We start from the raw sequence: 27954 nt of genomic DNA on the forward strand, positions 1-27954 counted from the left end.
CAAAAGGAACCATGTTTAAGACTCAATAGGGAGGAAAAGACCAAAAATCGGGCAAGGTTTGGTGGCTCACACCTATAATCCCAGCACTGCATGAGGCCGATGTGGGCAGATCACCTGAGCTCATGAGTTTGAGACCAGCCTGAGCTAGAACAAGACCCCATCTCTAAAAATAGCCAGGTGCTGTTGTAGGTGCCTGCAGTCCCAGCTACTTGGTAGGCTAAGGCAAGAGAACTGCTTGAGCCCAAGAGTAAGAAGTTGCTATGAGCCACAGCACTCTACTGGGGGTGACAAAGTGAGACTGTCTCGGAAAAAAAAAAAAAAAAAGAGGAGGAGGAGGAAGAAGAAGAGGAAGAAGAGGAAGACCAAGAACCAGAAGGCAAAACTGACAGTATGGGATTAAAAGTCATCTGTCTGTGCCAGTATTAGATTGGCAGTAAAGGACCAGCTAATATCAGGTGTCGATATAATCAGAAAGATACTAAGGTATTTAAAAAGGGAATAATTTTCTTACCAGATGATGATTATGGACTGTCATGTCCATTTAACACCTGAAACCTTCCTGAATACCACGAAAATTTATCCTACATTCCTATATACATCCCACATGCTTGGTAACATTCTATTCTATGCTTCACTGCTATTTCTCTTTTACCATTAACTTTTCATTTGTTTACATTTGTTTCCTCAATAAAATGGAGTACTTGAGGCCAGGGACTTTAAGCCCAGTTGTTAGGAACATGGTTTCAGAATCTATGCAAAGACAACCTATAATACTAATTTCCTAGTACACGCTGCTTGTCTACCTACAGTAACAACCCCATCCTTTAGTTAGCACATATCACCCAGAATAATGACTTCGTTTCCCAGCCTGTCTCGTAGTTTATGCAGCTATGACACTGAATTCTAGCCAATGGAACCTGAACAGAAGTGCCCTATGGCATCTTCAGAAGACCTTAGGAGTCTGCCGCATGTATCTCCTCTCCTTATCCCCTCATCCATCCAGCTGCCTGGGCTCAGACAAAGCCATGATGGACCATGAGGTCAAGACCACACCAAGCAGAGAAACACTACACAAGGAGCCGAGGTCTCTGATATAATGAGCCACTATACCACACCCCGGGACAATATTTACATGAGAAAGACAGACTTCTATCTTATAAAACTTACCTTATCTTCATTTTCTTAGCTCTTTACAGCTGAACCTAACACTAATAAATAGAAGTACACAGATTTGAGTTCAACTGACAGCTCAGTCGACTTCTAACTGAATGATCTCAAGCAAAGGACCTGCCCCAGTTTTCTCATCTGTGAAATGAGATCAACGTCACCTAACTCAGAATTATGAGGATGTACACACAAATCCACATCAAATTGTAAGTGAGGATTCACAAAGAAAATCACCTTCATAACAGGGAGATCTGACCTAGTCAAGAAAGACAGGGAAGGCTTCATTGTGGAAGTGAGGCATAAAATTTAAAATATAAATAGAAGCTAAGTGAGGACAAAAATAAAGGAGGGAAAACATTTCAGGAAAGGGTCACTGCATAGTCAAAGGTCCTGGGAGGCTATGAGGAACTAAAAGAAGACTAGGGTGACCCAGGAAGTACACAAGAACAGTAGTGAACTAAAAAGAGGCTAAGGAGGTGGACAGGCCACCCTGTAGGCCTAAGAGTTCTTGTTAAGAAGTGTGCCCTCCAGCCTATGAGAAAAAGAAAACAGTTGGGCTTGTTTACACACACACACGCCCCCCATCAGTATGCACCTCTTGCAAGGTAGGTCCCCAACTGTACTCTTCCTGTGTTTTTTGTCCCATGTGCAATTTGGGAATATTTCAAAGTCATTGCACACAAGGATGGAAACACATTTTCTCCATGCTCACAGATGGAATCCCCTATACTCTCACATCATTTTGTGAGAAATAGCTCTTTCCACCTAGAAATGGACACACTGATAGTGGACCTTGCGTGTCCCTTGGAAAGTATTGGGAACTCAATCGAATTGGGGAATTTGGAGAACGCATGACCCCAACCATGTTTAGGTTGGGGGGATGAAGTGGGCATAGCTGAAGATTCTCATTTCAAAAGCTCACTCTGGTCACAGTATGAAGAACAGATCACAGTAGAGGCAAGGCTGGTGTAGAGGAAGGGACACCATTCAGATATCACAGCAACAGTCCAGCTGGACTAGGGGAGGGGTGGAGAGGGAGAGGGACAGTTGGCTTCAATACTTGAATTAGAAGTAAAAGCAACAGGACCTGGTGCAGGACAGGACATGAGACAGAAGGAAGAGCAAGGAGCCAAGAGGGAGCTTTCTCAGGCTTGTACAATTGCATAGAAGGTGGCACCAGTCACCGGATCAGGATAGCTGTAGAACCAGATTTATGGAGGAAGATCAAGTGTTTGAATGTGATGATTGTGAGCTGTCTGGGAGAAATCCAAGAAGAGAAGTCAAGCAGGCAGTGGGTACATAATCAGAATTTGGAGTCAGAAAAGAGGTCTAAGCCAAAAATATAAATCCTAGATTATCTACATATAGTTTTGAACTTATAGAGGATTGCCCAGGAGAGGGAGAGAACAAAAAGAAAAGAGAGAAGGCCAATATTTATAGACTAGAGTAGGAGGATCAGTCTTTAGCAACTATGCAGACAAAAATGGTTAAATACCTGTGCTATGGTTTGAATGTGCTCTCAGAAATTCATGTATCAGGCTCAGTGCCTATAGTTTAAGCACCTAGGGCAACAGCCACATAGATCAGATCTGGCGGGTTCGAATCCAGCCAGGGCCTACCAAACGACAACTACAACCAAAAAATAGCCAGGCATTGTGATGAGCGCCTGTAGTCCCAGCTACTTAGGAGGCTCAGGCAAGAGAATCACTTAAACCCAAGAGTTTGAGGTTGCTGTGAGCTGTGACGCTACAGCACTCTACCCAGAGTGACAGCTTTAGACTGTCTCAAAAAAAAAAAAAAAGAGAAGAAATTCATGTGTCAGAAACTTAATCCCCAATGCAACAATGTGGGAGGTGTGACCTGATGGGAGGTCCTTAAGTCTCATTCATTAATGGATTAATGCTGCTATAAAAAGGGATTACAGGAGTGGGTTCACTTTTTTTTCTCTCTTGGCCTTCTGCTATGTGAGGACACTGCAAGAAGACCCTCACTAGATGCCAACACCTTGGCCTTGGACTTCACAGCCTCCACAACAGAAAAAATAAATTTCTGTTCTTTATAAATCATCCAGTCTCAGATATTGTCAGAGTAATACAAAATAAACCAAGACAACCTGAAATTTCTATAGTGTTCAATCTAATAGAAGGGATGGCAAGAGAGAGTAACATCAGAAGGCCATGATGTATACCAACAGCCAAAAAATTTAAAGAGGCATGATAATCAATTGCACCAAACATTCCTGAGAAGTCAAGGAGAATGAATAAAAAACATCCAATGGGTTTGGAGAGAGTGGTCACTAGTTACTTGCAGAATGATGGACTAGAAGCCAATTTAAGATGAGAAGGTTGAGAAAATGAATATGGAAAAAAGAATTGCAGGCAAGCAATTCCTTTGAAGATCAAACAAGATAATATACTTAAAGAGATAAGAAGAGTCCCTAGCTTATTTAAAGGGTTCAATAAATAGAATGAATTGTTAAAATTTTTTTATGTTACTATTAAGGTAGCTTTAAAACTCCCATAGCACTTTAAACAATGATTTGCGCCTAACTGGTACTCAATAAATACTTTGGATGCAATGATAACTGTTAAGGAGGAACAAAGGGATGCTAAGGCATCATATGTAATTTGCAATTAAAAGTAGCATAAATTATTGGTGAACAATTTCCCATCATTAAAATATAAGTTAATCTAAATATGATTCTGTGTTCTTCATTTCCTCATGCTGTGAATTAACAAAACTTCCCCATTAAAATGTCATTAGGTTACCACCATGATGAAGTTACAGCACTTAAAAAAAAAAAAAAGACTAAACAGAAAGCTAGTTATGGGACACAGTTCATTGTTGTGAGACTTGTGAGGAAATCTATGAGAATCTCCAGCATCTGTGAGCAAAGCTGATCTTAGGATCAGAATCTCCTCTTTGCCGTGATCAATGAAAGATGAGGGCATCTGGAATCACATGGAAAATACTCTAGCCACTAGTGTAGTGTCCCTCTAACTCTTATTTATAGTAATACGTGCTGTTTCTCTTACCCACAAGTGAAATTTTAGTTCGATGGAACAAAAACTCAGCCAACATACACACAGGAAAGGAAGAGGACCTTAGCAACTAAAACAGGTGTCACAGTCCCTAAAGGGGCCTTCCACCTACTTCCCTCAAATATAAATCAAGGCAGGGAAATTTACACTTTTTGCTTTACCTAGAATGCTCTTTGCCCATCTATCACTCTACCACTTTATCAGGTAAGTTCCCTTAACGTTCCCCTACCCCACACACAGGTACCTTCCCTCTGTAAGCCCCATATCTACATGAATCCCATTCTGGATCCCCTCAAATAAGAAAGTTGCCCTTCCTCATCTGCTACAACCCTTCATTCATAATTGCATGCTGGCACCTGATAAACTGGCTGAAATCATCTCTTAATCTGTCTTTTCTCAGCTCCGTCTCTTCCCAGCACTGTCTCCCAAAGGGACTATATCCATAACAAAGCTGGAATCTGGGGACACCCTGTGTCTTATTTCTTCTTCTTCTCTCCATCACTCTACCATCCAAAATCTTTTGAACAAGAGTAGGACCCAGGATTAGTTTCTGAGGCCGCAGGTGAAGCCCCTGCCCTCAGAGCAGACACAGAGTTTGCTGCTACTATGAAGAACCTCTGGGCTTCACCGAAATGCCAGTGCACTCTCGGTCCCTGGGAGGACCATGGAGCAGGTGGTGGCACGGTCCTTGAGGGAGCCAGCTGGTTGAGGGTAGGATTTTGTCCTGCACCTTGAGGGGTGTTGAAGGCTTTGACCAAAAGGGCATCTTGAGTTAGTGCCTCTTCAGCCCACAGCCTGTGGACTTAAGGTCCCCATAGCCTCAGCCGATTCATTTTACTGGCCAGGAAGCTTTATTTTTCAAAGAGTTTGGGAGAGGGACAGAGGGAGCCAATTGGTACGAGTCATAAACAACCTCTTCAGCACAACTTGGTGGAAGATGGAGCGGGCTCGTCTGGCCAAAACCTGTACAGCTTGGCCACACCCTTAGGAAGACATCCTGGATCTCCTGCTCCTTGCAGCCAACCTGTTGGTCCCTGCAATGTCAACTCCCAAGAATCTCCTGCTCTGCCAGGTCCAGAAAGAAACACACTGTGTCTTATCTCACCCTGAACATCTGACATATAATTGATGACACATTTTTCTTGGACAGATGGTATTACATCTCTAACGAATTTAGTCATCTGATTTTTTTTTTTTTTTTTTTGGAGACAGAGTCTCATTCTGATGCCCAGACTAGAGTGCCATGGCATCAAGGTTACTCATAGCCTCGAACTCCTGGGTTCAGGCAATCCTCCAGCCTCAGCCTCCTAAGCACCCACATACCCAGCTAATTTTTTTTTTTTTTTTAGTAGAAACCAGGTGTCACTCTTGCTCCAGTTGGTCTCCAACTCCTGAGCTCCGGGATCCTCCCGCCTCGGCCTCCCAGAGTGCTAGGATTATTACAGGTGTGAGCCACCACACCTGGCCATCATCTGATTTATTGCAGCAAATTAAGAGACGTGTGAAGTATTATTTTCCTGTTGCTACTGTAAAATATCATCACAAATTTAGCAACTTAAAGTAACACAAATTTATTTAAAGTTCCAGAAGTCAGAAGTCTAAATGAGTCTGCAGGGATATATTTCTTCTTGAGATTGTAGGGGAGAATCCATTTCCTTGATTTTTCCCACTGCCTGAATTCCTTGGTTCCTGTCTCTTCATGCAAAGCCAGGAGCACTGTACCTTCAAATCTGTTTCAGTCATCACAGTACCTTTTCTCCTTCTGACCCTGCTGCCTCACTCTGATGAGGACCCGTAAGATTAAACTGGGCCCAGATGGATAATCTAGGATAATCTCCTATCTCAAGATTCTTAACCACATCTACAAAATCCCTGCTGCCATGGAAGGTAACATCAGAATGCATGTTGTTTAAGAAAGAAAGCATGACAGGTCATGAAATATTTCAATTAAACAATTATTCATTTTGAAAGATAGGACTGATGCTTAGAAGGGAAAGCTTGAGCTTCCTGGAGATGTTTTATGGAAAACCTCACACTCTGATTCCAGACAAATAAGGTCTACTCTGTTGATCAGAGAAATTTCTGCTAAATATACCTGAATTTACATATATCCAAATAGTGTTAACCTTCAAAACAGTCACTTCGAGAATATAATCAATTCCAATGAAATCATTGCCTGAAACTTTGAGGAAATCTCTCTTTAAGAAGGTAATTTAAAATCAATATGTAAACTACATCATTATCAGTCTCATTACTTTGGAATCATGCCTCATTTTTTCACTAAAATAGAAATGAATTGAGTATATTGAGATAGGCAATCATACTTTACTCCAAATGATGTTTAAATATATTAAAAAAAAAAATCTGCCCTGAGAATAGTCAAAAGAGTAAGCCACAAGATCTACATGCAGTTCTAGAAGAGAAGCACCAAAAAAAAGTGATAGTAAGCACTAAATTCAGAGCTTAACCTTTGCAGACAACCTCTTTTCTCTTATATGTACTGTTCATCAAATGTCATGTGTATTTATAGAACATTTAAATACAGGCAAATTAAATTAGATTATCTGAGATCGGACAATTAAGTTTGCAAACTCATCCCAGAAAAAGTGCCACATACTTCATTGCTGAATATCACTATGGTCACCTCTGTAATCCTCCCTTTGGGAAGCTCTGTACCGACCTCAGTGCCTAGTCCACCCTTCAAAGCACTTTTCTGGGGATGACTTCAAGAGCTTAATTATCAGACTTCATATGATGACATCTCTGATGGTCAATACAGAAAACGAGTTCCAAAATTGCTTTGACTAAGAGCTGGCGTCAGTGCGTCGCTTTCCAAGGGGAGGGAGTACTTCAAAGATGACAGTAGTGACATTCAGCAATGAGGTATGTAGTGCTTTTCTTGAATAATTTTGCAAATTCGATTGTTGGACCCTGTATGTCTACTCTAGATTAATGCCTATTCATTACGTGCATTACAAAGCTCCTATCTGTATTAATACTGACGTTACAAGCCTGACATTTCTGAATACCAAGCCCTGGGGACATATATTTTTCCCTCAATCCTTCCATAGATGCTGAGGTCTTGCTTTCAGAGGCTTCATGTTCCCACCCTACAGATCTGGGAATCCAGATGATTTAAAGTCAAACTGTGAAACAGGGATGTATTTCACAATCACGTACACATGGCTTCACAAACACACACGTTCGCTCCATGTGGGCTATCCAGAATCACTGAACAAACCCATCCACGCCCAGTCCTATATATTTCAAGTTTCTGACAACAGACCCCCATTAGCAACTTCATAGGTAAAGCTGAGCTTTATCACTGGCCTTGATATATGGCACTCTTGGTGGTCACTAAAGCCTCATTCATACCATGACATCATTGCTTCCATAGAAACATCATTATATTCTCAAAAGGGAAGAAACCGGGAGGGATTCTGCAAGTAGACAAAACCCAAACCATGGACTTGGAGGAAGTAAGCTGTTAGTGAATGTGCTTTTTTAGGGCATCTTAGTTTCTTAGGAGAAAAACACCAAGTATAGATTTTTTAAATGACTAATAAATGAGGAATAGAGGCAACTAGAAAATATAACTACTAAATTTCTCTCTGTACTCTACTTTGTGTAAACTCACTCTACTTTGTGTAAGCCAGAATTAAGAAACTTAGCTCTTCTTAGAATAAGACCAGCAACTCCACAACACATATGGTAATGTTTTAATTCTTTTTACAACATTTAAATTGCTTTTAATGCTTTGTGACTCTGTGTGTTTACATGCTGGAAACTTAACATAATTGAAAGGACATTTTAATGATTTTTATTTTAGCAGTTCAATTAAGAAAAATAATCTCATATGCAGTTAAATTCCACAAGAAAATAATAAGAACCAAATCGCCATCGGGTAAACACTGAATAATGGAATTGTATGTATGAAACTCCATACACAGAATGGCAAGCTATTATATAAAATTTGAACAAAACATTTCAAAATAATCCCAAACATGAAAAATGCATGAAGAAATTCTGACGCTAGCAGCATCCAAAGACTGTCTCCACCAAGATACGAGACTATGCCCGTATGGTCGGAAATAGACCGTTGCACTTAAACAGTGAAACCAGCACATTCTCTCAAGTGTTTACAATTAGCAGTCTGATTTACAACTCCAGAAACATCTTAGGAATGCTTTTCTGGATGTGGGATAGTTTTTCAAAAAGACTGACAACATTGCTTAAATCAGTCACCCCAAAGCAACCTAACTCAGAAAAGAGGAGGGGACAACTAAGAAAATGCCACGAAAGCTATGTTAACTAGTGTGATGAAAATGTGTCAAACGGTCTATGAACCAAGTGTATGGTGCCCCATGATCATACTATACAGCTACGATTTAATAAAAAAAAAATAAAATAAAATAAATAAATAAAAGAATTGAGAGAGACCACATGGGTACAAATGTGGGAACTTTCTGTCTCAGATGATGAGAATCATAACCAAACAATCTTATTGGAGGTCACTGGTTGCTTTTTTCTAGTCCCTCTCAGCGATGGTGAGGCTTGCAATGCTAAACCTTACTATGAAGTTTACAAGCTGAGTTAAAGGGTCCTGTGTCGGTCAGGCTTTCCAAGTTTACACGTGAAACTAACCACGGATGGTCGCCAAACGTCATCACACACACACTATAACCCTACAACATACCCTACCCACCCTGAGAGTATGCCTTTGTTATCACCCTAGATCAAATCTGCCAGGTTTATATAAGCACTTAAATCCCAGTATTCAATGATTATAAATCCTAAAAAGACCTTTTTACTTATTCCCCATGGTAGACTGGTTTGTGGGCACTCTCATCCTCCCTGAGAAGTCACAGGTAGGAAACAATGTAAAGAAAGAAAGGTGACACAGAATGAATACCAATGCCTGTCAGAACATCACCCATTCCGCGGCAGGTCAGGCAGGCGCTGGCGTCAGACAATTTCCACTGTATACGCTAAGGGCCTGGCCCGTGGGGACATGCAAACATCTGAACATTGAGCCAGGGGAGATAAGACACATGGGGCCACAAAAGAACACTTATGTGTCCACATGGGATACAAGCCAGGTAGGAGAGAAGAACTGAGAGAAGCAGTAGTGGATTCCATGGAAGAAAAAGAGTCCAGATAAGATGGATGGTGGGAGCTTCCCCCGTGCCTCCCACCCATTTGGGCTGTTCTTGTATCACCACCTATACCCCATTCCTATTCCTGGTGTGAGATTCAGGGACAAAACATCATTGTTTGCAAACAGGGCATAAAAAAATTATTAAGCCATGGTTCCTGCTCTCCTGGGGCTCACAGACCAGGGAGAAAAGACAGATACTAGATAATGATAATTCCACATTAAATCACGGCGATAAAGTGGGAGGTTGCCTAGGGAGTTGCCGGCAGACAAGGCGGGAGGGGAGTGTGACGGCAGAGAGGATGTGTGCAGAAGCTCTAGAGATCTGGAGTGTTGAAGAAATACAAATGGGCCCGTGCATTTGAAGGAAACGGGCACAGGCAATACTTAGAAATAAGGCTCGAAATTTAGCCAGGGGGCAATGTGTGGCCAATTCCTTTACTAATAAAAGAAAGGTAATAAATCTGGTACACTGGATTAATGAAATTGCTCAAAGGGAGGAAATATCCCCTCCAAAATTCGGATAAAAAAGAGAAACACCTAGAGCCAGGAGAGAAAATCCAAACAGACGAATGGCCAAGTCAAGTCCAGAGACCTGGGTTCCACTCTCAGTGACTGTGGCACCAAGATGGCCACTGGGCCCCAAGACACTACACGTGGAAGAGATGGCCAGCTCCCCTTTCTCTCCACTGTCAGGACAGATGATTTTGACTGGGTTTCTTTCAGTAGCTGCCCTTGGCAGCACTTAGAAAAATGACATCCAGCTGTGAACAGAAATGCCCGCTGTTTTCCTCCATCCTCCCAAAGCACCAGCTCTCTGGCCTGTGGTAAGCCCCTTTGTAAATATTCCTCAAGCCAGAGGTTCTGCTGCACTTGTCCTGGTGTAAGGCCTGGATGTGGATGCCTATATAGTAAGCTAACTTTTTATTACCTTGGACACCCATCTGCCCCTTCTGTGTTTTTATCTCCGTCCAGGCTGGCCCTCTCTTTAACACCTTAGCCCTCTGGGCAACATAGGGAAAAGCCTGAGCAAAAGTCAGTTTCACCTGAAAATAACTTAGAGCAAGAAGAAAATGCCCTGTAAGTGCATTTTGGTACTAAGGAAGTATTAAATAACCCAAGGGTCTGGAGCCTTTAAGATTAGTCTAAAAGAAGTAATTCCCCCCCACCCCCCGTTTTTGGCTGGGGCTGGGTTTGAACCCCCCACCTCCGGCATATGGGGCTGGCGCCCTACTCCACTGAACCACAGGCACTGCCCAAGAAGTGATTCTTAATGATAGGCACATTCATAAGTAGCTCTAGGTATCTGGTTTGAGATGATAGGGTCAAAAAGAATCAAAGTCTTTGGCATTTTAAGACTCAGACCCTACCACTTCATGATGTATGACTTTTGCAATATTGACCACTCTGTTCTTAAGAGACAGGAGACTTTGTTGCTTCATGGAAGAAGCCACACCTCTGAGTTCATACGCATGCGTGCACTTCCATGTGTTCGTGCACATTTAGGCGTGTCTGTGAGAGGATGAGAGGAGGAACAACAAACCACACATATCTGTGTGTGTGTCTAAAAGAGGAGGAAGGAAAGCGAAGAAGTTGAGGAAGGGGGAACAAACATGGCCAAGAAAGAAGTGTGATGGTGGCGTTCAAGGACGAATGATTCTCACGGGCAAGTCATAGAGGAAGCAGTAAATTAAAGTGTCCACAACCAGCATAGGCTTTCGCCAACAACTGAAAATCCCAAGGACTCACAAGGAATTAGAATATTATAAAGACCTTTAGTAAGAAGAGTAAAATCCATTAGAAAATTAAGGTCAGACCAGAAGTCAAAGTAAGGAAAACAGCTGCACGAATGCTTACCAACACCTCAGAAGAGCAAAATAATAAGACTTCTCATGAGCTGGCCCACAGATAGAGTTGATACTATTTGTCCCGTAGAGTTGATGCTTTTTGTCCCATCTCCTTACCTCTATTCCAATTTGCCCCATTCTTGTTTCCCTTCCTCCTTATGTCTGGGCATGCTCATGCAGAAAATAGTCGCTGACGTACTTTTCCACCCCTTGACATTTTTCTTGGGTATGAGATTCGATTCTGCCAGTGAGTTCACCATGCTGCACAGAGCCTTCTCCAAAGAATCCATTTGATCTTACTCATTCCAGGAAAGAGGCTTATAGCTCTCACCTTGGCTAGGACTCCTGCCCTGATCAGCACCTTAACACTAGTGGAGGGTCAGGAGAGAGGAAATCACAGAATGTGAATAGCTCAGAGTTATCCTGTAAAAAAATCTTCACAAACAAATAATCCTCATATCTAAAGTCCCTCCCCTAGGCCGGCCACCCAGGTTGCTTGGCACAAAACAGTGAAAGGAGTCATGAGAGAAAAGTATTTGTGGAAAGGTCGAGGATATGACTTCCTTTTCGCCAAGGCCAGCTACAACAGGCAAACGTAGAAAAGATATAGATTCTCGCTTCCTGATTAAGAGCTGTTATAACTAAAAGCTCCCAGATCAGGGGGAAGAAGGGAAATGATACAAATAATACAAACTATAAGTCTATAATACAAACTCTGGGAGCCTCAAAATAAAATGCTCCTGAAGGTCATCTTTGCGCCCTTCTAAGTACCTGAGAACAACCTGACAGATGCTAATTAACCTTCCTGATTCCACAGCCCCAGGGGAGATGTAAATGTGTTTAACGGAGTTCAATCTATGCTATTCTTGGAGCTCTAACAGCTTTTTAAAAGGTGTACTGAATAAAAGCGTTGGCAGCACCATGGAATGTCCAAATTAAACTGGGCCACAAAGAGCCTCTTTAGAGAGGAAGCACGAATAGCAGAAAGAATATGGGCTTGGAGAAAGATCTGGACCCAAATCCCAGATCAGGCATCTACCAGCCGTGAGCCCCAGGGAGTTACTCAAACCATCTGAGCCTCAGTCTATCAGCAAAAGGAGGGCACCAGCACCCACACCAGATTGTGGGCAGAACGGCCTGCCCTATTCCCAGTTGATAGCAGTCTACAGTTAGAGTATAACTTGTAATACTCTAAAAACTACTACAGTATACTGTAAAATGCTATAGCAGCTCATAACTTAGAGTGTACCATCCTCATGTCCCTTCTCATCTGTACTCACCCACCAGGGCCATCCTTTCATGACACACTAACCACTACAGAAGCCACACCCATGTCGATTATCAAAGCCTCATAGTCTTTATCCTAAAATGACCATCAGGTTGCTACCAAGGTGGTAGTAGAGTTAGCTGACCAGCTCTGCCTCTGAAATCCAAGTTTCTCCTGCTCTGTCCTTATCTAACAGGCCCACAGCTTTGCCCTTCTAAACCATCGGCCCCTCCAGGGGGTCAGCCACACAGGCCAGTGATAGCATTCATATTCACCCATTCATACTGACGACTCATGCCAGGCCCATCCTGCTAAGCTGCTCCTGGTCACCAGAAATCCCAGCTCTATGGCCTCTGTTCTAGAAACAAACTACAGCCCCGATACAAGAATAAGACCTCCTAGTTACTAAATGCCATTTAATGAAAACTTAATCCATCAGCATTTACCAAGAACCTGCAGGAAGTGAGACCCCACAGGGCAGAGGCTGAGAATAAGGCACTGACTTAAATTCCTAAGTTTAGAAAAAAATGACACAAATGTTTCGTCCTTTATGAGAAGCTCCTATTAGAAAAGTAAGAAAATGTTTCTCCATGGACATTTTACAGCTGAGAAACCCAAGGTGCCCCAAACCACAGAGCTTCAGAATCCAGGAATCCTGCTTTCCTTTTCCTCTCTGACCACTGAGCAGCCCCTGTCAGAGCTCACATTATCTCCCCAAGACGGTAATCATCATTTCCTTGTTACAGGACACACCTGCTGGATTCATGCATTAAAAGAGACAAATCTTCAGCTAAACTGCTCATCTGTGTCAGCAAAAACACCTACAAAAGAAAAAAAGGTGGCTTGGGAAATAAAAATCAACAGATATTTAAAACAACAACAAAAAAATCTACAAGATTAGTCTATTCTCAATGGAAAGATTACAACTTTTCACAAGATCATTCTATCCACAAAGGTAGTGAGCTGGCCACAGATCTTAGCATCAGAAAAGTCAAGGATGAGATGGTTAGTGCCAGAGAAGCCAGGATTATGGGAAGTGTTTAAGTATTTACCTACGTGGCTGACCAGGACTAGACGTGGTAATCTTGTTAATTTTGTTCTTCTAAGGGCACAAGGTGAGTTTTCTTTTTAAAAATATTTTCTCTGGCTCCGCGCCTGTGGCTCAAGCGGCTAAGGTGCCAGCCACATACACCTGAGCTGGCGGGTTCAAATCCAGCCCGGGTCTGCCAAACAACAATGATGGCTGCAACCAAAAAATAGCCAGGCGTTGTGGCGGGTGCCTGTAGTCCCAGCTATTTGGGAGGCAGAGGCAAGAGAATCGCTTGAGCCCAGGAGTTAGTTGGAGGTTGCTGTGAGCTGTGATGCCACAGCCCTCTACCCAGGGTGACAGCTTGAGGCTCTGTCTCAAAAAACAAAAAAAAAGTTTTCTCTCTCGGAATTCATACTGGTGACACAGCAAAATATCAGTTTTCTTCCACATCTATAACTGTCTTCAGCTTCACCCATAAGAAACAGGCTTTGTTAATTTGAAGGCTCAATTAGTAAATATTTGGGGGGACTGTCTTAGTCCTGTCTGTGCTGCTTTATCATAGATATATCACAGATCGAGTAATTTATAATAAACAGAAATTTATTTTCTCACAGCTCTACTGGCTGGGAGTCCAATATCAAGGTTCTGGCATCTGAAAAGGGCCTGCTTGTAGCTTCATCCATGGAAGGCAAAGTGATGAAGAGAGGGCAAGAGAGAAAAAGAGAAAGAGAGTGCACCAAACTTGCCCTGTTATAACCGATTCCTTGATAATGGCATTAATCTACTCAGGAAGTCAAAGCCCTCATGGTCTAATCACCTCTGGAAAGGTCCTGGCTCTTAATACTGTTATAATGACAATTACGTTTCTGCATGAATTTTAGAAGAGACAAACCACAGGCATCAATTAGATACCAGGCATGTACTAAAGTGCTATAGAACATATCCAATAGAACTTACTGGAATTTTGGATATGTTCTTTATCTGTGTTATCCAATACTCCACGTGGTTCCTGAGCACTTGAAATGTGGCAAGAGCAACCAAGGAACTGAATTTTATTTTATTTCATTTTGAGACAAATTGTTGCCTGTGGCTAATGGCCATTATACTGAATACACAGCTGTGGGGGAGGCCAAGACGTTAAGAAGATGTGGTCCATGCACACGGAATCTTCATGTTCTATTGGGAGGAATAAGACACAGACCAGCTCATGGAAGGCTGACGCATGTTTACAAACTGGTAGGTAAAGATGGTGAGTGAATGACATGGGGAGCAAGGGCTGTGGGAATTTGAAGAACCCAGGGAAGACATCTCGATGCAGAGGGACATGAGCAGAGATGGCTGAGGAGAACAGGGCTGTGCAGGCCACAGATGGCACCACACTGCCTTATCAGACGACGTGCATTCATACAGCACAAACCACAGACACAAACCTGAGCTGGGTTACCGCTAACGAGCTTACAGACAAACAGGTTATTTTTGTGACTGTGGTCTCATGATACAACCCCCCAAAAAGAAAACCCCAAAAAAGAGGGGTGGGATAACACCCAGAGTCCTTTCCCCTGGTAGTATGACAGCCAGGGCATTCCCACTGCGGCTGTCACAGGATGTGACTTAGCAGTAAGGCAAAGGAGCAAAGCTCCAAGCTGTCTGGGAAGCTGAGGCAGGAAGACAGGTTTGCCTTTGGGTTATAAAAGCTCAAGGTCTTGGGCTGACCACAAAGGGATGAGAGGGAGGAAGAACTGAGGGGAGTCTCACATACCCTTCCTGTGCCAGGAGGAACTAGTTACATTTAAGCTTTTAGGGTCTTTTTTTGTTTTTTAGTGTAACATAGGATAGGCAGAGGCCTAAACACGGACATCCTCAGCATCACAAGTGTACTCAGCAGCTACCTCAGCTGCTACACAGGGGTGGGGCCATCTCACCCAACTCCATCTGATCCTGCCTAATTCCTCATTCCCAGAGACTGTGAAGGGCTCCCCACACCTTGGGGAGGAGACAACACAACTTTCTTTGTTCTTCCACAGTGGGAAGGTAACCACAGGGAATCAGAAGGGCCCTGAAGATGAATGAAATCACAGGGAATCAGTAGGATCCTGAGGACGAATGAAATCGGTCTTCATAGTACAAGCTATTTTGCTTTGCCCCTAAATGCTAGCTAAAATGATCCCATCTGAAGGCCTATATTCCACCAGTGATATTTTTTTTTAACCTATCTCCATCCTTTATTGGGAGGAAGAAGGATTCCAACACTTTTAGCCTCTTAGAGTCCTGTATTCAAAGACCAACATCCCTAGGAGGACTAACTTAAATGTTCGTTAACATCTGGGAGGAGAAAGTCCCTATAAACAGAACATTTCTATAATTATCCCCTTGTGCAAATGGGCAATTGGTCTGGGGTGAGCAGAATCCCTCTAAGGGGCAACATAAGCACTGAAAGGGGAAATGGCGCCTGGTGTAAGCCTGACATGTCACGCGCTGAGAGTCAGCATGGGGGAACAGGCAGGCCATGGATTTGACTGTACGAGTCTTGGGTTCACGTCCCAGGACAGTCATTTCAGAGTCTTCACGTCTTCACCTGTGCAAGACCCTGATGATGGCTACTCACGCTGATCACTTCTTTAGGGAAGATGTTCCCAATGGCTCAAATCCCCCACCATGCCTACCAACTCCATACACAGACTCTCTCTTCCGAGCAGACCTCAGCTGAATGTTTATAGTCATGCATAATTATCTTAGCAGCACTTGTTTTTCTTATTTGTAAACTTCATTAGGGCAGGCATCATGTCTATTTTTTTTCTCACTATTGTATCCCTAATTCCAATACACTATAAAGCCCATGGCAGGCTCCAAGTGTTGAGCCATTGAATAAATGATTAATTGAGCTCAAGTATGTGAAAATGCTCTCCAAAATATGAAGCACAATAGAAATGTTTGTGATTCTTACTTGGTGTAGATGATGACAAGAGAATTAATCCTCTTAGCTGCTGGAAACCATTCTGTTTTCATTGAAGTAACAAAAATGCTGCATTTGAAGGACACCATAAGGAAAGGGGCTCTTACAAGCTGCCCCATGGTGTGCTTTTTCAGGATTCTCTTCATAACCATGCCAAAATGCCCAGCTCATCTGTGTTCAGATGCAGTACTGCTTTATTCTGATCCCTAGATGGTCACTGTGGGAGCCTGGTTGAGTCATGTGGGCATCTTAAAAAGAGAGACACCTATTGGCTAAATCCTCAGGGGATGTGGTACATGGGCTAGGCTGAGAAAAGCACTCCAGGGCCCACCATCCCCCACCTTTGGTTGAATCCAACTCTATTACCAAAGTGCCGTGGGCATCAGGAACCAAAGGAAACTGCAGTGGCCAAAGTCCGGGAGAGCTTGCTCCCCCATGCTGATCCATTCAAGAGAACAAAGGCCTTCAAAGTTGCACTGAGCTGGTCTGGAGATGGATGGCCTTTATGCGGGTTTCCAAGGAGATGACTTAGATGCTATAACCATAGAAACTGTTGCTACCATCTATTGTCCATCACCCCTTGACAGAAAGGAAGGGGGGGATGCTGCAGTTTGATGAAGAAGGAAACAAGAAAAGTTGGATTTAAGTCAAGACGAAAAAAGATATTGAGATGTGTCCCTGAAGACTTCAATGGTGTATGTAACAAAACCGCTAATCTCCCAAGGAATCGAATTAGGGACATGAGTGTTTATGGTTTGTTGTTATTTGTGTTGGTGGAGTTGGGGTGAATAAAGTGGCACATAGAATGACCTCTACTCATCTGTTGGGCTCTGTCAACTGGGATCTCTAGAGAAAACACCCTGAGGTGAAGCTTATCAGCATGTCCAGGCCATAAGCCCTAAAGCTGCAGGGCCAAACAGAAACAAATGAAAGCTCTCTGGCCCTCTCCCCAGATGACAACTGCTTTCAGGTAAAAGGGCATTTTGCAATTCCCTCTGATTTTTGCGACCTCATAATACCCACTACCGTTAAAGTGTTAGACTTTTTTCAAAATCTGATGAGAGTAGTTCATGGTAAATACCATATAGAAAGGCACATGGGCAATGGAAGATGTAGCGGACTTGGCATCAAGTCCAAAGATCAGAATTTGAAGATCAGTCTCCTCACTTATTATTTGCATGACCTCATGTACTTCCCCTGCCTGACCCTCAATGATCTCTTCCATTCTGTGAGGACAGTTAACTGCCAGTCTACTTCATGTGGTATAAAGCCTTATCAAAAAAGTATGCTATCACTTGTCAGGCACCATGGTATTGGTTACGCCTAGAATGCCACACCCCCATCAACAAAAGGCTTTTGACTTTAATTACTCCAGTATGACAACAGTTGTTCTACTCTAGGCATAATAAATCCTTTGTATCATCCAAATCTGAAAAGCCATTGGGGCCCAATCAATTATTGTGACATTAAAATTGAGGATGAAAGATGGAATCTGGTCTCACAGTCTTCTTTCTTATTGAAGCCAGACTGCGTGCAACCATCAGGTCTGACAATTAGAACTATCTTTCCAAAGTAGTCTTGGGGAATAAAATTTCCATAGGGAATAAGATGCTGAAGTTGTAGCAAATGTTCGCTGAAACAGTAGGGATGGAAAGAGGACACTGTTTGGGTAAATTCTTTAGGTAGGTACATTTTCAAACTTGGTACATGTAGAGAATAGGAGCTGTGAGAGCTCTGGGGTCTGGAAACACAAGCAAGAGTAGAAACTACACTGCTTCCACCCCAGGTCAGAAAGGCTCTTCCCTATCCTTCAGACCCTTTATAATGACAACATAAACTTTGGAACTCATCTAATGAAATGAGCACTCACAAAGCTGCCAGGCACGACCTGCTGCTATGTCTGCTCCAGGAAAGGGGACTCAACCCTGGACAAAGGAAGCATTCAGGTGCAAGTGGATGGGGCAGAGGACAAAATGCAGCTCGGTTCCTCAGGTTCTGCGAAAGTTCCTTGTTTATGTTTTTCTTTCTCACAACACTGCTGCACATTGTTAGGAAGAAACACCTGTCTTGAGGGATCAAATAGGGAGAATTACAAAAGAAAGAGGCAAGGACAGCAAACACCTTTCCAGTCATAGGACGGGTGACACTGGCTAATCCCACGTGCCCAGAGAGGAAGAACCAGGACAACACAACAGATGGACTTGCTAGGACTTGTTGCTTGTGTATAAGTCCTTCTGGATAACCATCAGGACCCAGCACCAATCCCAACCCAGACAATAAAGCAGGGTTACTGCAGGACAGCAGCCAAGAAGCTAACCCTTTGCTCCCAGGAAGGGCAGATCCATACTCAGCTTTAGCTTTAAATATGATCTCCACAAAATAACTTCCAGGCTTTAAAAAATCCCTGACTCGGCTCGATGCCTATAGCTCAGCGCCAGGGTACCGGCCACATACATGGAGACTGGTGGGTTCAAACCCGGTCTGGGGCCTGCCAAGACACTGCCAAACAACAATGACAACTACAACAAAAAATCGCCAGATGTTTGGCAGGCGCCTGTAATCCCAGCTATTTGGGAGGTTGAGGCAACAGATCAGTGAAGCCCAAGAGTTTGAGGTTGCTGTGAGCTGTCATGCCACAACACTCTACAAAGGGCAACAAAGTGAGACTATCTCAAAAAAAAAAAAAAAAAAAAAAAAAAAGAAAAAAAGCCCTGACTCCTATAATTTTGCCCAACCTCATAATGGATTTCATTTCTTCTCAACAATAACTTCTCTGCTTCCTTGAGGCAAATCTCTCCAATAAGAACAAACTGGCTGTGCTCGTTCCTATCCACATCTCACCTCAACACTCTCACAGCACAGACAGGGAGGGAAAAAACAGACCTGGCATATCCCATACTGTTATCTAGGCTTCTCGTTTTATTTTTTAAATTTTTTAATTTTTTTGAGAGATAAGATTTCACTCTATCACCCAGGCTGGAGTGTAGTGTCCCAATCATAGCTCACTGCAGCCTTGAACTCCTGGACTCAAGGGATCCTCCTGCCTCAGCCTCTCAAAGTGCTGAGATTACAGGCATGAGCCACTGCATCTGGCCTAAGCTTCTCATTTCAGAGATAAAACAACTGAGACCAAGAAACCCAGCAAATGACTGGGTTAAGCAGGAGCAGATCGCAGGGCAGAATCAGCATCTCCCAATTCTCATTACAGTATTACTTCCACTAACGCACGGTCATCTTAATCCTATGTATATTAATCTTATGTCCTCAACTATAGACTATTAAAAAATCTCTATAGAGGAGATTCTATTTTCCCTAATAATGCTAGGCACTCACACCACCACAGGGAGTACCAAGCTAAGACATCTAGGAGGAGTCCTGCGGCCTTTCCCGACAACTCCCACCTCTCCATTCATAAGGATGGAGCCTGTGTGCTCTGCTAGCAGCATCCACCGGCCACTGCTAGCACAGCATCAGCCTTCTGTCCACCCCTGCACATCTGTCTTTCTCTATGCGTGCTATAAGATGTATAAGAGGGAACCATGTCTTACTTCCCGTGTGTTTCTCAGCTCAAAGACAGACTGAATAAAAGATGGATTCTAAAGTCTCAAATGACCTACACACATCACAGACATCTCAGCCCCTCTGGGGCAGGAGTTGATCGCTCCACCCTCCCTTGAAACATTTTTTCTCGGTTCCCATTTTTGACTCTTTGGGAAGAACTCTAGCCACAAGGGCATCTGATCTGCTATCTTGAGGAGTGGTCAGTAGTAACCAATGACACTTTCATGCTCTCCTCTTAAAATGTTTTAATATTGGTATAAGTAAAATACTGTAAAGGAGCTAGTGATTGCAGTTAGATGTGCTCTTTTAAGGAAAAACATAAACCCTTAATCCATCATCATCCATCATTAAAGTAGCCCACCTGGGACTTACGGAAAAAATTCCCAACCCCACTGCCAAATCCTTCTGGCAAAAGAGAATACTTATTTTAATAACATTTTGACAAACCCAAAAACCGAGCCAGTATTTTGGCCTAAAAAGACGTTCTTAGTCTGACCCATTTCTCTACCAAACCTGGTTACCTGACAGGATTCACAAGCGAACAACGTCTGAAAGGCAATTGCTGATGGGCATCCGGGCTGCTTCCACTTCTGCCTGCTGCAGTGAAAACACACACACACACACACACCCTTGCATGTGCTCCCAGAGACCCGTGCTTTCCTTTCTCTCAAGTAAATACTGAGAAGTAGAATGGTTGGATCCTATCGCAGGTATATGTTTAACCTTTGAACAAACTGCCAAACTGTTTCCCAGCAGGTGGTGCCTGTTGCATTCTCACCAGCCCTGTGTTCCCTGTGATCTTCATCAACACCTGATACGGTCAGTCTGATAAATTTTCATCATCCTTCCAGTTACATCGTGGTAGCTCATTATGGTTTTAATTTGCATTTTCCTTATGCTAAGGATGCCGATCTGTGTTCATGTACTAATTTGGCATCTCTAAGTCTTCTTTGGTGAAGTATCTGTTCAAATCTTTTGCCCACTTTTTAATTCGGAATATTTGTTTTTTTACTGGATTTTTAAGAGTCCTTTCTATCTTCTGAATACAAGTCTCTAGACAGGAACGTCTCTACCAATCGCCTGCTCTAAATTAAAAATAAGATCCCCTACTAGTTGCCTCTAACTTTCTCTCGTCCCACCCTTCTCTCTCCTCCTCTGCACAGCAGGACAATTCAAGCACCAACAACAGGCAGCGACAGTTGTCCCCACCACTCCCGTCACATCCATCAGGAAGCAGAGCACCTTGTATCCCTGTTGCTCCAGGGCACACGCACTCTCACACCCAGGAGGAGCTAGATAAGCCTGTTTCTCTTCTAGAGATGTGCTTACTTTAAATAACTAGTTCTCAACTAGGAGCAATTTAGCCCTCTCCCAACAATTGGCTGGGTCTTATTTCTGTTTGTCACCACTGAGTGGGGAGTGACTGCAACTGGCATCTAGTTGGTGGAGGGCAGAGATGCTGCCAAACATCCCACAGTGCCCCCCAAACACAAAGATTTACCTGGAAACTCTGCTTCAAATAGATTTACAGGTAATCATTTAGATAGTGCAATATAGTGTAGTAGAAAGAACACCGACAAGAGCCCAGACACCTGCCTTCTTTTCCCAGCTCTATGTCTTGTCACTACCCAGTTGCGTAACATGGGGAAAAGTACCTAACCTCTGAAAGCACCAAATCCCTCATCTGAGGGAAATGCAGCGCCTAACCTAAATCATTCGTATCTCTAAATTCTCTCCCAGTAGCAAAGAAATACAATCCTACAACTATTCATTCAAAATCACAGAGAACACGGAGCAGTCACAAAAATGTCCTTAGGAAGTTTAACAGTAGAGTGACAAGGGCTGGGTCAAGGACAAAGTCCCTGAGAATGTGTCTCATAGAAGAGAATGGAAATAACCGGTTAGCCAAGTAAGATCCTTGCCCCTACGGAGAGGGGAGATGGGCTCCAGGTACCTGCCCAGCCATGCGGAATCTTGGGATCCAGGTGGTACTCCCTAAATAGATCCTGCCCACAAATCTGGATCCTTCTTTGTCCTTCCTTCTACCCTCACTAGCTCAACTTCGGGTATACAAACATGAATGCAAGAACAAACCCGCTCACAGCAGAGCGGGTTAAAAACACTTCCAAGCCTGATCTGCCTTGCACAGCCAGTCTCCAACTTAGAAGGGAGGCCATGCTGATAACACAGTGCCTTTGAAAATCCAGACAGAGCTCCAATAGGTGGAAAGTCACCTCTTGTGGGACTCTGGAACTCACCTTTGCCTAACAACAGGCCTCAGGCAATACCAACACAGAATTCTAATCAAATTTCTGTCACTCCCACCCCTCCTTTGGGGGGAAGAAGGTCCTTCAACAATTCTTACAACAGCTGTTCTCCAGGTTAAATGAGGTTGAAAATCGCTGCTGTGGGTCCCTGCAAGAATGAACAGACAGCCAACAACTCGGACAGCCCATGGGTACAGTTCTTTAATTTCAACCTGACGAAAAATTAGAAACATTAATTAAGGAGGAATATTTACCTGGAATGCCCAGAAGCAATCCCAAGAGTTGCCCATAGACATTTCTGATCCAAGTGTTAAGACTTACACCGTGGTTGATGGAGTAAGAGAGAGAACAAGCCTGGACTCAGGCGATGGGGGTGGGGGAAGAGATCTTGCTCTTCAAAGTGATGACTGACCTGCAAGGAGACCTTACACTCCTCTGTCACTTTTCCAACGACGTCAGGACAATAGCTGGGACACGCTATTAACCAGTCATTTCTCTTCCCTGCTTTCCTTCTGTGAAGAGAAAGGAGGGCTTCCGACGTGCACATTCACAGGAAAGAGGGGAAGCAAAAGTGAGACACGGAACGTCGAAAGGGAGCACCTCGGTCTCCGAGGGGAAGCGTCCTCTACGCAGATGCCCGCTGCCCCTCGCCATCACCACGCCCGTTTGCTTCTCCTTTCTCAGCTAACCAGCACTTGATGGGACCCCAAGCATACTTTCTCTTCCAGTTGCAGCCCTTACTCCTCCGGCCCCCTTAATCTCCTGTCTACTACGATAACCATACCACAGACATGCCTGGAGCAAAGCCACGGCAGACTTTTGCTAACAGTTGAACTAATCGGGATGTCAAGTCTAAAGCAGAGAACGCTGCTCGTTACCAGTGGGAAGACTGAGGCCAGCCAGCTCCATCAGTGACTTGTATAATCAGGCTCCTGCCCTGCCTGCTTTGTGTGTACGAGGAGGGAAGCTGAAACCCAAAGCCACACGTAGAATTTATTCCTCCTTATTAAAGAATGTCCGTTTCACTTTTTCTCTTCTACTTTCACCGGCCCTCCTTGTTCCCAAAGACCAACCTGTACTAGACGCTGGGAGACAGCTGGAGGTTTTATGCTTATTGCTGAACTGGAAGATTCCAGCAATTGCCTCCCTCGTGATTTGAGCCCTATCTCTGCTGAGTCCCCTGCATCTGCTGCGCCCTTCAATTCTTGGAGGCTGACAATTACAGTTACTATTTCTATATAACAAATTATACCTGTCATATAACCACCGTTTTATACTGATCACACTTTTCTGGGCCAGGAATGTAGGAGAGGCTAGGCTGGGCAATTCCTGTCTGGGGTTCTCTAACAGTTACAGTAAGATGCTGGTTAGGTCACAGTCATCCAAAGGTGTCACTAGGCTGGACGTCTAAGCTGGCTTGCTCAGGAGGCTGGCAGATGACTCTGGCTGTCAGCTTGGAGCTTACCTAGAGCTGTGGCCAGAGTGTCCACACATGGCCTCTCCAGCACAGCTGTATCAGGCTGGCCAGACTTCGTTCTTGGCAGTCAGCGTTCCTCAGAGAGTCACAGTTGACCAGTCATTTTTTGGACCTAGCCTCAGAAGTCACAAACTTCTACTGCATTCTGTTGGCTACAGTCAAGTCACTAAGGTCAGCCCAGATTCAAGAGGATTAGTTGCAAAGTCCATCTTTCAATGAGATGAGTGTCGAAGAATTTGCAGACATATTTTAAAACCCCAGAGTCACCTATTTTCACTGTTTGAATATTCCCACCTGCTATGAGGCCAGGGAATGTACGTTGTCCCCTTCTCTCTCTCTCTCTCAAGCCTGGCTGAGTGTCTGACACATTCATAGATGCTCCATAAATAAATGGTGAAGGAAGGAAGGAATAAGAGAACAAATGAGCATCCAGAGTAAGGCAACATCTGGATCTGTTTTTGGAGGAAAAGTTGTATACTATCTATCCCGAAGATTTGCTTTCTTTCATTGCTACAGTGGGGGTGTGAAATTCAGCTTCCATGGGCCTGTGGTTAGGAATGAATGAGATAATTTATGAGGAAGGGTTTGCATTTTCCCACGGCTGCTGAAAAGGCTAGAGCTGACAGCAGGCAGCAGCACCATGTGGCCGGTCTCTCCTTGTCACAGTGTTAGACTGTACCTTCTGCTGATGTTAACATCTGTCACCTCATCTGGAATGCCTCACCTTCTGTCCTCTGCCCAGTCAGTCCTTAGAGACCGATCTTCATGAGCTCTTCCCAGAGGGGCAGTGTGGGGACTGAGAACCTGGACGTTGCAGCCAGAGAGAACACGGAGCCTCTCCCCCATTCTGCAGTGCAGCCCCAGACAAGTTAATCTTTCTCTGCCTTGTTTTCATCTGTAAAGTGAGGATGACATAGCCCCTGCCGCATACACACCTAAAGATTATGTGAGTCAATATGTGCTGTGTGCTCAGGTTTCCTGCATGGAGCAAGCGTGCAGTTAATTAGCTGCTATCGTCATTCCAGCCTTCCTCATCTCTCTCCTCTGAACTCCAGGCTTACCCGAGAAGGGCCAGGTCTTCTTGCCCTTCCATGCTGTTTCACATGCAACTCCCTCTTTAAAAGATTAATCCTTTTGCGTCTTCAGCTCACTGACCTGGCACATGCTAAGCCCTTCCTTCAGTTCTGCAGTTATGGTTCTGCCTGGGACGCACCTTCCTTCTATGCCTCTTGCCTAGCTAATCCCTAATCATGTTTCAAGCCTCAAATCAGGTGTTTCCTTCCAAGAAGCTTTCCCTTCTGCCCAGCTGAGTGTTTTTCAAATCAAGGTCACTGCTGGTATCTATGGGTCTTTCTGTCAGTTATAAAAAGGCTCCCTTTCCTCCAGGTAGCACCTGTCATGAGGAGCAGAGGATGAGCTGCATTTTAGGCTCCACTTGCCCCTGTAGCTGAGACACGTTGAGCAGCCACAGCCTGCACAGGGGGCACCACTGCCCCGCACCCATGTGCACTCATTGCACTGTCACACTCCACTGTGAGCAGCCTTTGACTTCCCGCGTCCCTCCAGCAGACTGTGAAACGTTCAAGGACAGGTCCATGATTGCTCCTCACAAAATCCCCAGTACTTCATATACCACCCAGTGCTTCATAGGTGCACAGTATTTGCTGAATACATGAATGGACCATGAAGAAAGAACCATGTGCCCTATGTCCTTCCCTTGGGGTTATTTATATCTTCCACAGTGCCCCGGTGTCAACACAAAGCCAGTGAATAACACATTTTATCATTCCCAACACTGTGGGCTTTTGGTTTTGTTTTGAGTGGGAGGAACTGAGAGAGCGGCTTTTAGATTCTTCAGTTCATACAGTGCGATTCAGGTTTTAGCTGGAAAGTGCTCTCTACTTTAAGGGCCCACATTCAAGTGGCTAATGACACCTCTGCAAATGCAGCCCTCTCTAGTAAATGGCAAAGAACTATTCTAGGGCCCAGCTGAGCTGTGTCAACCTAAAATGTTTCCCTGAACAGCTCAGAAGACACTGGATGAGGAGGTACTCCTGGATACTGCCCGAAGGCAGACACCCTCAGCCACGTGGCAGGTGAGCAGGTGTGCTTCAATGCACACCCGCTGGCCACATAGTGCTGCTGGAAGGAGAGTCGAGCCACGCACAAGTGTCAGAGTGGTCCCTGTGTTCAGTAAGCTGCAGGGTAGGGTTTACTTACTATTAGGAGAGGCAATAATGCAAGCTTACCTGGACAGTTAAAGTATGGTTTCAATTAGTGTCTGGAGTGGGAAGTGGTACATGGATGTGCCAGGAAGCTGCCAAGATGTCTGCTCGCAGGAGCGACACCAATCTAGGCACCAGAAAGCCTGGTGGGAGCTCTGGCTCCACATTACTGAAACAAGCCACCTTCTGTCTACCTGTCTCCAAATTTCAGTTGGCCATGTAGAGGCCTTCCCATCACCTGGAAATACTTGGAGACAGCATCAGAAAAACATAAGTAGTCTGAAAGTAAGCCATTCTCTATGTTGTCAACCTCGTGTGGTACAGAATTCCTCTGCGTTACTGCCCTGCCTCTAAGCTGCTTTTCCTGCTGGGATCCTCCCCCTGACCCCTCTATCCTTCACAATGACCTCTGCTCGCCCACTGGCCTTAGCTGGTGGCAAGTGACTCCTCTACAGGCATCCTAGATGTGTGGGGGCAACGCTTTCAGCAGGTATTTTCCCGGGTCCTTATGACACACGGTACAGCACTTGGCACGCAGTAGAATCCCTGAATGTCTGCTCAATTGAATATAAACATGTGTGTTTACCTATGTGGGGGTGTATACGGGCACCTACATATCCACCCTTCAGACTTCAGAGGATCTGAACAAAGACTTCCCTCTGCTGACAAGGTACCAAAGGGCAGTGCCATAAAATGTCAAATTTCATTATACTCAAAATAGGGCTCTAAAACCTTGGCTGAGGCAGTCTGCTGGACTTTAGGAATATTTGACATGTCAAAAGCGAATCCAACCCAGTAGCTGGGAAAAAAGAACTTGCGCTAAGAGAATAAGATCACAATGGTTGCTGCACAGACACCTTCCTCAGATGAGCCTCAGTGTCACACCCAGAAGCACCTGCCAGCCATATCAGCAGGAGTCACGTGGAATTCATATCTCATCTGGCTTCAGAAATGGTCTTACAGTAAAAGACGTCCTATCAACAGTCACAACCAGGAAGGATTAATCAAAGCAGATGCAAAAGCAAAAAACCACAGAAGCTATGCATACTTCAAACATTTTGTCGTAATATAAAACATTTATATATGTTCACTCACTGATACTTTGCATAGATTATAGGTCTTCCCCTAGGTACAGGTCCACAGATAAATTTCCCAAAATCTTCTTTGCATAAATATTGACTCTGATTTCTAGTTTTGCTTTCTCCCAAGTGGATCAAGAATTTAAAGACATTTGCTAAGTCATCTGAATGCAGGATACGTCTAAGATTTTTAGTTTCCTTACAACGTTTTTTATATTACCTGCTTTATACTCAATGCATTGGCAACTTCATTTGCACCAACTCACTTTTATCAATTTTATTCAGAACAGTTAACTTAGTTCTATAAACACAGCAATTACAAGAGATCAGATGTTAAGCACTTAGAAGATTGCCCAGCACAAAGTGCTCAATGAATGTTAGCCATCTATTTTTTCTCATTCTCTATCCATTTATTTCATAATTAAATTAGGCAGTTAACTAACAATTTTAACTGGTGCAAACAGGTTAGGAACTTACATAATTGGTTCTTGGTATGCAGTCAGCTCAGACAGAAGGAAGAGAACTACAGAGGTAGGCAAGACAACAGTATCGGCAGAACAGAGCAGCAGCAGCTGGTAATGCCTTGCAAGAGGAATGGAGGCCAGCAAAGGAGTGAGACGGAGGTCACTTAAGAGGACTGCTTCTTTGAAGTGAGCTCTTCAATCTCTTCCCCTTCCCCTGTAGATTCTAACCTTGACCAGGTTAGAGTCTACCATCAGTGCTTGGTATAGTACAGGCCGTGACACAAACACACCCAGCTAGGGTGGGATAAGTGGGGCTGAAGCCCCTCCAGGCCCCTCTCTGCAAGCCACACATCCCAGCATGGTGCTGCATCGACCCAAAGAGGCACCTTTCCCTAATTCCCACACCATCCTCCCCCAACCC

The 27954-nt window shown here is 44.0% G+C and overlaps 1 protein-coding gene across 8 annotated transcripts in view; it reads right to left on the minus strand.

Moving 5' to 3' along the window:
- Nucleotides 1-27954, minus strand: part of NOS1AP (nitric oxide synthase 1 adaptor protein) — a 318633-nt gene that overhangs the window by 125949 nt on the left and 164730 nt on the right. The window lies entirely within an intron of this gene.

The sequence above is a fragment of the Nycticebus coucang genome, chromosome 10 (assembly GCF_027406575.1).
Source record: "Nycticebus coucang isolate mNycCou1 chromosome 10, mNycCou1.pri, whole genome shotgun sequence".
NCBI lineage: Eukaryota > Metazoa > Chordata > Mammalia > Primates > Lorisidae > Nycticebus > Nycticebus coucang.